We start from the raw sequence: 16,181 nt of genomic DNA, 5'->3' as shown, positions 1-16,181 counted from the left end.
TACTGTTTGCTAAATTCAGCATCTGAGTTCATGCAAAGTGGATTCACTGAGCTGAGGAAGCAGAGATGAGTTTCTATTTGTGACTTTGTTTCCCACATATTTGTATAGATCACATTTATTACTTTTAGGTTGAAAACTTGCCATCGTCAACCTTATGTTATAGCAACTCCAGATTTTGTTGTTATATTTGTGAAAGTATTTCTTTGCTTTGTTTTTATTAACTTGCTTTGACTTAAATGACAGAATTTCTCTCCCCATAATGGTGTATGGCCACCGATATCTCTGCTCATTTTTTTCCTGTCTCCCTAGATATATTTAATATCCCCTGCATCTGTGTGGTTTAGTAGTCAGTTACTAATTTGGGCAGAGATTTTATATGCTCAGACATCTTAAGTGCGCAATGCTTTTCGTTTCTGCCATCTAGGCTGTGTGTGAGTTGAGGAACATATTGGATGCCTCTGCAATTTCTCAAGACTCCTCTGGCTTTCACTTTTACTGGAGTCTCTTGAGTCTCCCACACTCATGCATAGCTTAGTGGTCCGCCAGATGTGTGGTGAATGTGTTATCTCACTTCCATAGCCTTCTGGTGGGTTGGGCATCCACCCCACACCAAGATCATGATCTCCGATTTCTGTTTCCTTAGGTCAGTGAATCAATGGTCTACCTAGGCTCTTCCACTCTATTATATGGCAAAAAGTGCTCTCTCACAGAGGACCAGAATGTTTGTGGGGAACCACTTTGTGTCTTTTTTTTAATCCAAGTATCATTATCCTATACTGCCTGTGGTTTAGTGTCTTAACACATTTATTTCATATAGTTGTCATTTATATAGCTGTTTAGAGTGGAAGGCGAGTCTAATACCAGTAAATTCTGGACATATCAAGATGTGGAAATCTAATTGATGAGGTTTTCTATGTAAATATTTAAGGTTATAGAACATTAATTTCATTTTATACATTTGAAAGAGTCTCATTATTTAAATATTGTAATGTTCTGTGTAGTTTAAGTATATTTCATATTCTCAAATGAGTGTGACTCCACCTTACTTGTCTCTTTTCTGATGTCCCCATATTTCTATGTAGTATTGACATTCCCATCACCTCAAATCTATGGGAAAATTAGTAGAGATAATGACTCAAGCAGATTTCCAGTATGCCTACTAACAGCATCACCAATAATACTATCATCAAAACATTTATTAAGAATCAAATATATTTTGGGCAAACTTCAAAGGTTAGGGATACAAATGACTGATATGACATAATTCTACTTTTCCTAATGCTTACAGCCCATTGAGGGAGAGAGAAAATACATATTAAAAGATATATGATAATGAAGGTCAGCCAATGTTAAAGATTTCATGCATGAGAGTTGAAAACATTAAGTAGTCATAGAGGGTTGTGTAGATTTCATGGGAATAAATTAAATAGATAAAACGAAGTCTTAAATACCCCTCTTAGGAAGTACATAGTAATATAAATTAGTGAAGGAAGAAGGTTCTAAGGTAAAAAAGATAATGCCAAAGTTTTGTAATACATAGTAACTGGTATTCACCTTTATAATTGCAAGACAATAGGGAATGGTGGTGACTATAGTGTACTGGAGAGTGAATAATCTTATAAAAGAGGAGTCACTCTCAGCTTCTGCTGCTTATTGTCCTAAAATAATACAAGCCCACATATTGCCAGATTTCCATATTTTCTGACAAATTTGAAAATCTAAGTTTTTTTGCAAAATATCCTAATTTTAAAATGCTGGCAAGCAATCAACTACTTTATTGTGCCATAGAAGCCACAAAAATTATTTCTGGAAATAAATTTGGCATGTAGGGTACCAATTTGTGACTTCAGAGTTCACATATTCTGAAGGATGGATTGAATTTGTGGCAAGAACGTTTGTCTGAAACATATTCTGTAGCAGAAATAATGACTTAATGACTTAGCATAGTCAGTTATGCTACTTCCCTATAGCATTTGATGATTGCTATTGCAACTTAATAAGCATAAAATAATGGAAACACCTTCATATCCTTTAGAAAGCAGATGCATTTGAATTTTATTTAGAAATTCATGGCTAAAAGTTGTAAACAGCATCATTATTTTATGTACTTAGTGTTTGGATTTAGGGCTCTTCGGATTTATAAAATTAACATTTTTTAAAAGGGAGGAAAAAACTCCCTTGCAAATACCAACTCAGTGTTGCACAACAGATTGCAATGTCTCCACAGGGGCTGCAAGCTCATCAGCGTGCATCCTACCCAAATATTTTACCAATTTAAAATGCATGTTATTTACCAGCTAGGTTGTAACATCTTTGGTAAGACATTAAATCTAGAGTCTTCATATCCATTTCAACATTTTAAAAATGTACATTATCCTAGGCAAGCCTAATAGAGAGTATATTCTTTAACTGCAATAGTACCCTAGAAAATAAATGTTCTGTTTGAACTGTCTTATTGTTCACTTTAGACCCAAGTCTACATCTTTTAAGCTTCAAATTTGCTTTCTTATATCAAAGCATAATTTTCAATTATAAATAAGTAACAGTGTAATTTTTCAGTTTTTTACATCTAAGAAACTGTTATATCAGTTTCTTACACCTTGTAGGTATCTAGAAGAATATATTTTCATTAAGTTAAGTGTGAATGAATTGAAGCCACATGGATATTGCTTCCTTCAAATAAATATGGAATTAAAATAAATACAGGGCAATATTAAATGAAGAAGTGACTCCTGCTGAACCTGAAGTATGAGAACATTGGAGAAGCCCCTTCTCCAAATAAATACAGATACCGTTCCAGGACAGTCTATCTTTTAGTGTCTGTATATATATATACATGCATATGCACCTTTGTGTGTGTGTGTGTGTGTGTATTCCATGTGGCAGTTTATCTAGTGAATGTGCTAACTCAATTTTGATACCTGTTTTTGGTAACATTTATGTCGTTAACATTGCACCAAGTGCTAGTTTTTACTTATCTCTATTAAGCTTACAAAGTAGATAGCATCCAAAGTCTAAGTTTGCATATAAGTCATTTGTATAACTTTGACCTCTAATTCTATTATTATAGGATTTTGAACCTCAATCTCTTCTTAATTGTATTATATGCTGTTTACTCAAAGCACTAAATGACTATTATTTTTAATGAATTTCTTTTCAAACCACAAAACCATATGGGTGTTTTTTTTTCTTTTTTTTCTCTTTACTTTCTTTTTCTTTTTTTATTCCATTTATAACTCTTTTTCATAAAAATATAGAAATCATTTAAGATTATATTTAAGTAGAAAAAAGTAATGCATCTCAATAATTCGGTTTAATACAAAACACTTCAAACTTATTGTTTGAAATCTATTAAAATATATTATTTTCTTTTTTTTATTTTGGCATATTATGGGGGTACAGATTTTAAGGTTTCAATAAATGCCCATTTCCCCCCTCCCCCCAAAAGTCTGAGTCTCCATTGTGACCATCCCCCAGATGGTGCACATCTCACTCATTATGTATGTATATACCCGCCCCCTCCCCCCTCCCACCTGCCCAATACCCTATTACTATAGTACCTATGTGTCCACTTAGGTGCTACTCAGTTAATACCAGTTTGCTGGAGAATATATCTGGTGCTTGTTTTTCCATTCTTGGGATACTTCACTTAGTAGTATGGGTTCCAGCTCTAACCAGGAAAATATAAGATGTGCTATATCACCATTGTTTCTTAGAGCTGAATAGTACTCCATGGTATACATATACCACATTTTATTAATCCATTCTTGGATTGATGGGCACTTGGGCTGTTTCCACAGCCTTGCAATTATGAATTGTGCTGCTATAAATATTCGAGTGCAGGTGTCTTTTTTGTAGAGTGTCATTGGATCATTTGGGTAGATGCCCAGCAATGGGATTGCTGGATCAAATGGTAGATTCACTTGTATCACTTTAAGGTATCTCCATATTGCTTTCCACAGAGGTTGAACTAGTTTGCAGTCCCACCAGCAGTGTAGGAGTGTTCCTCTCTCTCCGCAACCACGCCTGCATTTATTGTTTGGAGATTTTTTGATAAAGGCCATTCTCACTGGGGTTAAGTGATATCTCATTGTGGTTTTGATTTGCATTTCCCTGATGATTAGGGATGTTGAGCATTTTTTCATATGTTTGTTGGCCATTCTTCTGTCTTCTTTAGAAAAGTTTCTGTTCAAGTCCTTTGCCCACTTTTTAATAGGATTCTTTGATTTTTTCTTCCTAATTTTCGTGAGTTCTAAGTATATTCTAGTTATCAGTCCCTTATCGGATGCATAGGATGCAAAAATTTTCTCCCATTCTGTAGGTTGTCTGTTTACTTTCATGACTATTTCTTTGGCTGTGCAGAAGCTTTGTAGTTTGATCATGTCCCATTTATTTATTTTTGTTGCTGCTGTGATTGCCTTTGGGGACTTCTTCATAAACTCTTTGCCCAGGCCGATGTCTAGGAGAGTGTTTCCAACTTTTTCCTTTAGAGTTCTAATAGTTTCATACCTTAGGTTTAAGTCTGTTATCCAGCGTGAGTTGGTTTTTGTGAGAGGTGAAAGGTGTGGGTCCTGTTTTAGCCTTCTGCAGGTGGCTATCCAGTTTTCCCAGCACCATTTATTGAAAAGGGATTCTTTTCCCCAGCGTATGTTTTTGTCTGCTTTGTCAAAGATTAGATGGCTATATGAGGATGGTTTTATATCAGGATTCTCACATCTGTTCCACTGGTCCATATTCCTATTTTTGTGCCAATACCATATTGATTTAATTACTACAGCTTTGTAGTATAGTTTGATATCTGGCATATTAATGCCTCCCATTTTGTTTTTGTTGCCTAGAATTGCTCTTGATATTCGGGGTCTTCTTTGGTTCCATACGAAGCGTAAAATTATTTTTTTCTATATCTGTGAAGTATGCTGATGGGATTTTAATAGGTGTTGCATTGAATCTGTAGATCAGTTTGGGTAGTATAGACATTTTGATGATATTGAGTCTGCCGATCCACGAGCATGGTATGGATTTCCATCTGTTTACATCCTCTGCTATTTCCTTCCTCAGTGTTTCATAGTTCTCCCTGTAGAGGTCTTTTACGTCCTTGGTTAAGTATATTCCTAGGTACTTTAATTTCTTTGTTGCTATTGTGAAGGGAATTGAGTCTTTGATTTGGTTCTCAATTAGATTGTTGTTGGCGTATATGAATGCCTCTGATTTCTATGTATTGATTTTGTATCCTGAGACTTTACTAAATTCATTGATCAGTTCCAGGAGTTTCTTGGTTGAATCTTTGGGGTTTTCTAGATACAATATCATATCATAGCAAACAGTGAAAGTTTGATCTCTTCTGCCCCTATTTGGATACCTTTGATTCCATTTTCCTGTCTGATTGCTGTAGCCAAGACTTCCAGCACTATGTTGAACAGAAGTGGAGATAGTGGGCAGCCTTGTCTGGTTCCAGTTCTAAGTGGGAATGATTTCAATCTTTCCCCATTCAGTATGATGTTGGCTATGGGTCTGTCATATATGGCTTGTATCATTTTTAGGTATGTCCCTTCTATGCCTATTTTCTTAAGTGTTCGTATCATGAAAGGGTGTTGAATTTTGTCAAAAGCTTTTTCTGCATCTATTGAAAGAATCATGTGGTCTTTGTTTTTGCTTCTGTTTATGTGGTGAATTGCATTTATAGATTTATGTATGTTGAACCATCCCTGCATCCCTGAGATGAAGCCCACTTGGTCGTGGTGGATTATTTTTTTGATAAGTGTCTGGATTCGGTTAGCTAAGATTTTGTTGAAAATTTTTGCATCTATATTCATTAGGGATATTGGTCTATAGTTTTCTTTTTTTTGTTGCATCCTTTCCTGGTTTTGGTATCAGAGTAATATTCGCTTCATAAAAGGTGTCGGGGAGGTTTCCGTTCTCGATGTTGTGGAATAGTTTCTGCAAGATAGGTACTAGTTCTTCTTTATAAGTGTGGTAAAATTCGGGTGTGAAGCCATCTGGACTGGGACTTTTCTTTTTAGGGAGATTTTTAATTGCAGTTTCTATTTCAGCTGTTGAGATTGGTCTGTTCAGGGAATCTATTTCTTCCTGGTTGAGCCTAGGGAGGCTGTGTGTTTCTAGAAATTTGTCCATTTCCTCCACATTTTCCAGTTTGTGTGCATAAAGATTTTTGTAGTATTCATAAATTGTATCTTGTATCTCTTTGGGATCAGTTGTGATATCTCCTTTTTTGTTCCTGATGGAGCTTATTAGAGATTTCTCTTTTCTGCTTTTCGTTAGCTTAGCCAATGGTGTGTCAATTTTGTTTATTTTTTCAAAGAATCAACTTTTTGTTTTATTAATCTCCTGAATAGCTTTCCTGTTTTCAATTCGTTTAGTTCTGATTTGATCTTGTTGATTTCACTTCTTCTGCTGGGTTTGGGGTTGGTCTGTTCTTCTTTTTCCAGCTCTTTGAGTTGTTTCATTAGATTGTCTATTTGTGATCTTCTTGTCTTTTAGTTATAGGCATTTATGGAGATAAAATATATTATTTACCTCTTACTGAATGTGAAGTCAAGTGTGAAAAGCCCATTTATTATTTCATTGGTTTAATTTCTCTAATTTGAATACAATAGCAACAATCTGTGTAACAGATGCTTTCTGAGGAAAAATCTAAAACTATATATGCAATTAAACATTATATAAGTTTAATTTCTCATCAATTTCAAAAACTTCCAAAATGTGTTCTTAAAAATGTATCAGGAGACGAAGGATAAATCAGAACTGGGGTTTATGGTGTCTTCTGTATAGATTCTTTCTTGTTCTTAAAATAGCATTGGCTCCTGTTTCTGATGGTTCCTTTTCTTATTCCAGAAATAAATCATAATTGTGACTGGTAAAGACAATTCCATTACTTAGACCCTATAAACCATTATCTATCTTTAATAACTTCTTAATTTTTCTTGTTTTGATTTTGTTTTGTGTCTGGTCTGAAGTCTTTACTCTTTTCCCCCTTTCTTGGGTATAGTGTATCTTCTCACCACAAATCCATATTCTTTGTCTTCTATCTCATCAAAGAGACAAAATCCTTGTCTTGCAAGAAGTTCCTTCTTTTATCATAGTTTGCTAGAGATAAATGTACTGATTTTGAGGGTATTTTCTCATCCCATACTTTTAAGCATTGGGAAAATTTCTTGGCTTCAGACTCTCAGAACAAACATACTTTTAAATTTAACTATTAAATTTATTATACATTTAATAAAAGTTCTTTGTCAGTGACATTTTACATGGTTATTACATAGGCATGTATTTGGTTAACTTTGGATAGTTAGAATATCTGTCTTTGTAGTTATGATATACAGTACAGTTTTTAAATCATCTGTGGTTGGAAGAGGAGTTTCTTTGGAACTATACTGAGAGCAGTAGAATTGAGAACAGAGTTAGTGGGCAGGGCCTTGGACATGCACTACTCATAAATAGTCAAAATATAATTTTATTTTTATTTTCCATTGCATTTAAACTTTGTTCAGTGGGATAATCTCATTTTTTGCCCCTAAGATATTAATGGAACCACTGAATTTGTTTTCAAAAGTAGTTAAAGTTGAAGTTACTGATTGACTGTGACGAAAATGAAACCTGACTTTCTCCTGAGATATTTTCATAGGTTCTTCAGATGTTTCTTGCAGGACGCTTGACTAGAAGGCTGGAGTTATATTTGATTCTATTTCTGGTGTTATATATTGGCTAATTTCTCAGCTCTTGGTATTTGGCAGATGTCTAGGTGGTTTCTGCTAAGGCCTTTTGCTTTCCTACTCTTCCTTTGTTCTTCATATCCCCCATGGGAAACTCACACACCTTCCTCAGAATAACTCAGAGTTGATCCCAAATGCAGTAGCAAATGGATCCCAACACAAACCACCTACTCTTTGCTGTATCATTAAAGACGTTGATGAACTCATGTCTCACTCTCTAGATTGTCTTGTTTGAGAGTCAGATGCAAATTCTTTACTGCTTCAGTTTTTTCAGATGGGAGTCAAATATTAGTGCCCATAACCCTCCACATTTCAGAGAATATAGACCAAGATCTCTCAATACATGAGTGGATTAATAAAATGTGGTATATGTATACCATGGAGTACTATTCATCTATAAGGAAAAATGGTGATATAGCACCTCTTGTATTTTCCTGGATAGAGCTGGAACCCATTCTACTAAATGAAGTATCCCAAGAATGGAAAAATAAGCACCACATGACTCACCAGCAAATTAGTATTAATGGATCAACACCTAAGTGGACATATAGGAATAACATTTCTCTGGTGTTGGGCAGGTGGGAGGGCGGAGGAGGGGATGGGCATATACAAACATAATGAGTGTGATATGCACCATCTGGGGGATGGACACGCTTCAAGCTCTGAATAAAGGTGGGGGGGCAAGGGCAATATAGGTAACCTTAACAGTTGTACCCCCATAATATGCAGGGAAAAAAATCTCTAAATAGTTCCCATGAAGCCTTTTTTTTTTTTTTCTTTCAGACAGAGTCTCACTATGTTGCCTGGGCTAGAGTGCTGTGGCATCAGGCTAGCTCACAGCAACCTCAAACTCCTGGGTTCAAGCAATCCTCCTGCCTCAGTCTCCCGAGTAGCTGGGACTACAGGCATGTGCCACCATGCCCAGCTAATTTTTTCTATATATTTTTAGTTGGCCAATTAATTTCTTTCTGTTTTTTTTTTTTTTTTTTTTTTTTTTTTTTTTTTTAGTAGTGATGGGATCTCACTGTTGCTCAGGCTGGTTTTGAACTCCTGACCTTGAGCAATCCACCCACCTTGGCCTCCCAGAGTGCTAGGGTCACAGGTGTGAGTCACCGTGTCTGGTCCATGAAGCCTTTATAACTTGCCTTAATGTCAAGGGATAGATGGTGCATATTCCTCCTATTCTTCATAGAAAAGGAGAATATAGACAAGGCTCGAAAGTTCTTTCTCTATAAAAATTTTCCGTTTAAATATCACTGACTCCTTTATATATTCATGAACTTTGGAAAAGATTCTGGGGACATTTGATTGCAAATTTGTCTGTCCTATGTATAGTCAGTCTCACATACATTTGGTTACCATTCTTCTATATAACTTGAGTTTCCTTAAAAAAAGCTTTTATAATTTTAAAAAGTTTGCCACTGTTTAAATGATGCCAGGTTTCGCTGAAAAAAATAGAAAAAAATCAGTAAGAAAAACTTAACTTTGTACAATTAAGAATTTAAAGATTTTTTTTTGAAAATCAATTTTTATATTCATTACCTTTAGAGATTTGACTTATAGTTCAAACCATAGGTAAAAATCCATGCCCTTATTGAAAATCTAGGAAAATTACCTTTCTAATGACCTATGGAAATAACCTTCATCTTCTCATAATAAAGAAGGAATTCAAATCAGATTCTGCACTCACATTGAATATTAATATTCAGACTATTCTCTGTGATATGGAATATATTGTCTATTTAGTGATTTGTATAAGGTGTTTGTTCTTGTGCATGTTCATGTTTGGAATTAATTCAAATAATGGAAAGAGTACTATTTATATTTGAGTAAATTGTCATAGATTTTGAGATTGAAATACCCTCACAAATCATTTACTTCAACTCCTTAACTTTATAGATAAATATACAATAATGATAACAATGCCCATATTTATATAGAACTCTTCAGAATATGGGAACTCAAAAAAGTGATTAGGCTTATTCAAGGTCAAAGATACCTGAACTAGAACCCACATTTCCAAGTCCCCAGCCTTTATCTTTACATTGCATGATAATTGGTATACCTAATTTGACTTGGGAAACTGAATGGTAAAATTGAAATATTTATGTTATAAATTGAAATAAAATCAATAGATTTCTTCTCTAGGCCTCTAAGTGGCAAGTACAAAGGTAATGGTTATTAACTTAATGAAAAAAATCATGAAAACTTTCCTTTAATTCCAGGAACAGAGATAACCATATCCATGTCAATGAAAAGAGAAGGCATTTAATGCCATTGGGCATGTGTACCTAGGCTTCCAAGCTATTTAGGTGACAGGATTTTTCAGTTCTAAGGAAAATGAATATGTTGTTTTCTACCAAAAATATAATAGATTAGTTAGAAATAGAACTCTTCTTCATAATTTTTAGTTTCTGATTTTCTGTTAACATTGTCATAAAATGATTATTTAATTAATCAGCATATGGATTATTAGAGAGTTGAAATACATAGATTTCTTGTGATAACTTTTGTTCTCTCATTTTGATTTTGCTTACCTGTGCAGAACTTAATGAAAATCATTCTTCACCAGCCCTTGTGTGGTTACTGACACTCTTAATGCAGGTTCTGAGTCAGACTTCCTAATAGGTGAAGAGAGTAAAAATGAAAGGTAAAATAGAGCGAAACACACCGTAAATACCTGGGGAATGTAGAAAAAGGTTTGTAGGCTACTTATGTGCAAATGAAGGCATTTAATTGTAATGTGTCTTCAGTGATAAATGAGGAAAAAACGTCTTGAATAAATTTCCCATTATAAAATGAGAAATTGTCATGCTCTGCCCTTTTCATTTGCTCCTTGAGAAAGGTGAACTTATCTAAAAAAATTTATACCAGCAGAGCTGCTTTTATTCAGCTAATGAACTGCAGTAACTTGGGAAATGGCACTATGTTGGATGGTATTAGAGGGCAAGAATAATAACACTTTTACAATATTAAATTACTAGTAGGATTTTCTAAAAACTAATTTTATTCTCAATAATTTTTTCTTCGAGGCTAATGAGTGACAGGAAAGAGAGGACACGAGAGTTGCATGGGTTCAAGTGTAAGCCTAGGAAACCGACCCAGTGTCTTACAAGTTCCCAGGGGAGTAGGTCATTTCCAGATTAGAAGTTTGCTTTTTGAGTTCAGGGTTAAAGACACACTAATGTACCAGGAGCTATTTTCTGAAGTGTCAGAATAGCAGATATTGCCTTCTGGAGAAGGATCAATTCATTAAGGGTCCTGCCCGGTCTTAAGCTGTAACAGACAAGATGTAAAATTGGTACATTAAGAGTGGAAAATGAGATTTCTTTAAGAGTGTCACACTAGTAGTCCTCCTCACACACAAGAAACTTGTGCATGGGAAAGAGGAAAAATTAAATGTGACATGAACAAAAGGCAGCTGGCAAACATTGGAAAAGTCAAGGGCACAAACACAATTATAGGAAAATATTTCTATTTTCTAATGTAACAATTCCAAGTCTATACTTCTCTATTATAATTAGTCTCTTTATGTTGCTATTAAAGTCATTTCATCATTATCATTTTTGAGTTGCTATGATCAGCAATGAAAATGCAAAGGGACCTCTTTTTCCTGATGATATTAAACTGTAACATACATTTACAGAAATAGTTTCAAAATCACTTACCTTTATAAATGCATCAGTTCTCTTCTAAGAATACATATTGCAGAAAATCTTTAAATTCTCTGAAGGTCCTTGACTATGGAGTGTAATAAAAATCTATTGTTGAAAAGGAAATCAACTGCCACATTTCATAAAAGCACTTTGACTTTACCAAATAGAGGCTTTATTGTTTTGCTCTAGGCTAAGGTTAATGTTGGATAGTGCAAGATTTTTTTCTGCTGCAGTAGTCTAGTTTCATGTACATAAACCCAAAGAGTGATATCTCTGATGAGGTGGTGTTAGCTTAAGCAAAACCACAAAAAACATTTTTTGTGAGAAAAAGGTTTGAGTGGGTTGCACAAAATTAATATTAAGTTTCCTGTCGTCTACCTCATTACTTTGGTAGATGACTTGCATTAAAGGCAGTGAAGCAGAGAATCAGTAACCTGGGTCTTTGCCATTTCTGCAGCGCTGCAGATACACATTTCACACAATTTATAAAGAAATTATGTATGTTGAGTGCACCTTCTTAGAATATCTGTGCATTGGACTAGAACTTATGCCTTTATTATGATTCTTCAAGATGTTACTCTTTCAAATTATGAGTGGAAACCACTGTTATTAATGAGAAAAACCAGAAAACCAGAAAATACTACATAAATAGTCTTTGTTTATACATTATGCACAATATTTGCATGTATGCACAAATACACATACCTAATTTATTCTTCTTTAGAAAATTCTGCAAAAAATCGTAGGGTTATATTTATTACTTTTGAAATAAACTCAGAATTTGTAGTCAAATGTAAATCAGTAATAAGTTTCATTTTCAAAACAGAAATTGGATTGCAGTCTTCCCTGAGTGAAGATAATATTTCCTTTTTTCAGTAAAGAAATGTACTTCAGATTGTATTTTCATACACTTTTAGAGACCTTATCTGCTTGCTAAACCCTCATTCATCAGTCATAACCCTGTGTGTTCTGTAAATTCTGAAGTGGTTGCGTGAATTATCTTGATATAGGAAGGTGAGCCTGATTTATGCCTGTGATATTTTTCTATAACTTACTCCTATTCTATAGCATATATTAATTACTGCTTATCTTCTGAATGTCAAATTTCCAACACTTGTCTCTGTAAATATTATTTATTCATTAATGGAATCATGTGATGCCCACATATCCACAAAACAAAAAAATCTAACTTCCCAATTCTGGATTTTCAATCTATTCATCTTTTAGAGACAGTGCTAGAAATCAAGGAGTAGTTAATCTACAGGGGTGTAGAGCTCAAAATTCTCTCAGTTGTATAATGGGTATAGTAAGCAGATATAGAAACCAAATTATTAATACTATACACACCACGGACAGACAATATAATGGCTTTTTAAAAGTTAGCTTAAATTACCCTTTCTTGATCCGTTGCAGAATGACTCCAAATTTGGTTTATACTGTTTAGCATTTGTTCTGGAGGAATTTCTACACCAAATGATGTGGTTTGCTGAAATTTGAGATGCTGTTTATCCTGGCTATTCCATTACGTTAGGACTATACATCTGGTTCTACTTAGACATGAGTTTACTAGTTACCATTTTGAGCCCACATCTTCTTTGCACTGAGAGCCTCTTTGGACACTGCTGGTCAGGCACAAGCAGGGTGCCAGCACATTGAAGGGACTCAGAGCACATTTATGGTTACTGAAATAATATCATCAGTGAATATTATCAATGAGCTTTGAGAACAACATTATTCTCATGAGTTTCCAATGTTACAAAACTGTTTTTGTGATTAAACCCATTGAAAATAATCTAAGCATTAATTTTATTTCTGAGTTAAAATTATGTCTCATTTATTCCTCTTCTGTCGCACACTTTTTTTTTCTTTACATCGTGTTAGGTTCCTTTGAGACACTGAGACTGCAGCTATACAATTGTAGCTTTATATGATTTTGAGAATTCATGATAGCCTTGATTTCTTTTCATTCCTTTTGCTAAAATATATTTTTAAATTAAAATTTTGATATAGTCTGAGACAATAGTTTTGTTGTCCTACATCAGGGAAAACTACCTCCCTCCTCTATGCACTCTGATCTCTTAAAAAAATGGTAGAATTATTTTAAAAAAAACAATAACCATAAAAATCCATCTATAAAGTTTAAACACTAACTTAACAGAAAACTACTAGTCTAAAACAGAAGCAAACCACACCAGTCATTCATAACCAACCCCAGGGCTTTGAGCAAAACTAAAGCAAATCATGGAACCAACAAACTGTATATGCACCTAAAAATCTGGGTCAAGAGCTAATAAGGTCTACTTTATTTTTAGGCTGGTTAAGTCAAGAAATAAACACTTCTCCCTTGTCTTTCATAAGTATCTGTGTGTCATTCAGAACCTCATTAGGAGCTCCTCCATGCTGCTTGAACAATCTTTGCTATCCCATTTGAACTCATAAAAGCCATAGATTGTGAAAGTGATGATTCCACTTCTTTCTCAATTCTTGTCTGGCATACCTTAAAATGGATTCCAAAAAAAATCCATGTTTAGGTATAATAACCATCATTCTGATGGCTGTGATAAATCTGGAACATGTGATGTAGGTCTAGTGAGATGGGAGAGAAGCCAGGACCAACTGTTGAAATGATTTCCAAGGGAGATTGTGGGTAAGCTAGAAATTAAGGCTCGGTTTAAGTAGATATTGCTTAGTTGATGTTCCTATCATTCAAATTTAAGAAGAAACATAGACATCAATGTTGTGGATCTAGGCAATGTTTTCTTCTGAGAAAGGAACAAAGTAATTAGCCTAGTTCAAGAGGAACAATGCACAAATGACAAAAGGGTTGGTGAAGTCAAACTCAGTGTTTTTAGGGTGTGTCCTTTATATACAGTAGGAACTAGATTGCCAACCAAGTGTCTTTTCTACAAGTGCAGTCACTACTATTGGCAACATATAGATACACAGAGTCCAGAGTCTTGAGTCTGGTTACTAGGGTTCAAATTCAAGCTCTGCAGCTCATGAGAAAACTTTAAGCAAGTTGTTTAACTATCTTCTCTTTAAGACAGGGATTATTAAATTATATAATCAAGCCAAAGTGTCTGTAACATAAATAAACAATCAAGCTTGGTAAATATTATTTAAATATTGATTTAGTTAGAATTGTTTTTGCATGTGGTTTAGGCTGCAGGTATAGGGCTTGAGTGATTATGGTTGAAGAAATCATGAGAAATCTAGTGATCTTGGGGGGTCTTGTACCACTAAGGAGTTTGCTACTCTCACAAATAAGCAGACTGTAATTGCTAAGATGCTAGCCATGACATTTTGCTCTAAATTTACTTTTATATCTAAGCCTAAATGTGTTATATACTCTCACTGCCCTCTAACTGATGCTTCAATTCCCTTTCTTTTTATATTTCCCTCGTTCTACCGTCATCATTTCTTCCTGCCAATTTAAGTTCCATTATTATTCTCCTTCTCACCTTCTCTGCCACTCCTCTTTGCATGTGTGTGTTGTATGTGTGTGATTATAGATGACAGCGAACAAAGATTTAAAAAATAATAGAATTTTTAAGAGCAGTTATAGATTTACAGAAAAATTTATCCAAAAGTACAGAGAATTCCATAAACTCGCTAACTCTTCTCCCATCACACACAGTTTCCTCTATTATTTACATCCTGTGTTAGTAAGGTCTACTTGTTACAACTGCTGAGCCAATGCTGTTACATTATTATTTACTAAAGTCCATAGTTTATATTAGGGTCCAATGTTTATGGTGTAGTTTTTACGTTTTGACAATGAATAAGGACATATATTCACTATTATAGTATTGTACAGTATAGTTTCACTGCCCTAAATATCCTGTGTGCTCTACCAATTCATTCCTCTCTTCCTGGAACCCCTGGCAGCCACTGACCTTTTACTTGCTTTATAGTTTTGTCTTTTCCAGAGTGTCATATAGTTGGAATCATACAGTAATGTATCATTTTCAAATTGGCTTCTTTTACTTAGCAATATGCATTAGGTTACTTCATGTCTTTTTGTGGCACGATAGCTTATTTATTGTTATTGTTGAATAAGATTTCATTGAATGGATGCACTAAAGTATAACTTGGGGGCAACCAGGATGTCCTTCAGTAGGTTATTAACTACAGTTTATTTATCCATTCACCTATTGAAGGACATCTTGTTTGCTTCCAACTTTTGTCAATTCTAAATAAGGCTTCTCTACGCATCTTTGTTCAAATTTTTATGTGGTCATATATTTTCAATTCATTTGACTAAATACAAAGAAGTGCAATTGCTGGATCATATGGTATTGATATTTTTAGCTTTGTAGGAAACTGATAATATCACTTCCAAAGTGGTTGCACCATTTTGCAGTAGAACCATCAGCAGTGATGATCTCTCATGTTCCTGTTGCTCCACATCCTTGCAGGCAATTGCTGGTCAGCATTCATAGATTCCTTTTAACAATTTGTTTTCTTGCTGTTTCAGTGAGTGCAATGTTAGTTGCTATAATAAAAATATCTTGAACATTCAGTGACAAAGTGAATCTCTCTCTCATGTAATCATCCATTGTGGTATGACATGTGGCACTGCTATCCTTAGTCATTCAGAGACTTGGGCTGAAAAGTGGCTCTGGCATCTTTAGCAGATCTTCTTCCAAGGTCATGCCTCTCATTTCAGGTAGTAAAAGGGGGAAAGACATGTTGAGGAGGCACAATCACTTTTTAAAGATGTACCATCTTGGAAGTGGTGTTACCACTTCGGCTCCCATTCTAGTGTGGAACTACTCACATGAGCACACCTAGC

Source organism: Microcebus murinus, chromosome 11 (assembly GCF_040939455.1).
Source record: "Microcebus murinus isolate Inina chromosome 11, M.murinus_Inina_mat1.0, whole genome shotgun sequence".
Lineage (NCBI taxonomy): Eukaryota > Metazoa > Chordata > Mammalia > Primates > Cheirogaleidae > Microcebus > Microcebus murinus.
This window is presented reverse-complemented; position numbering follows the sequence as displayed.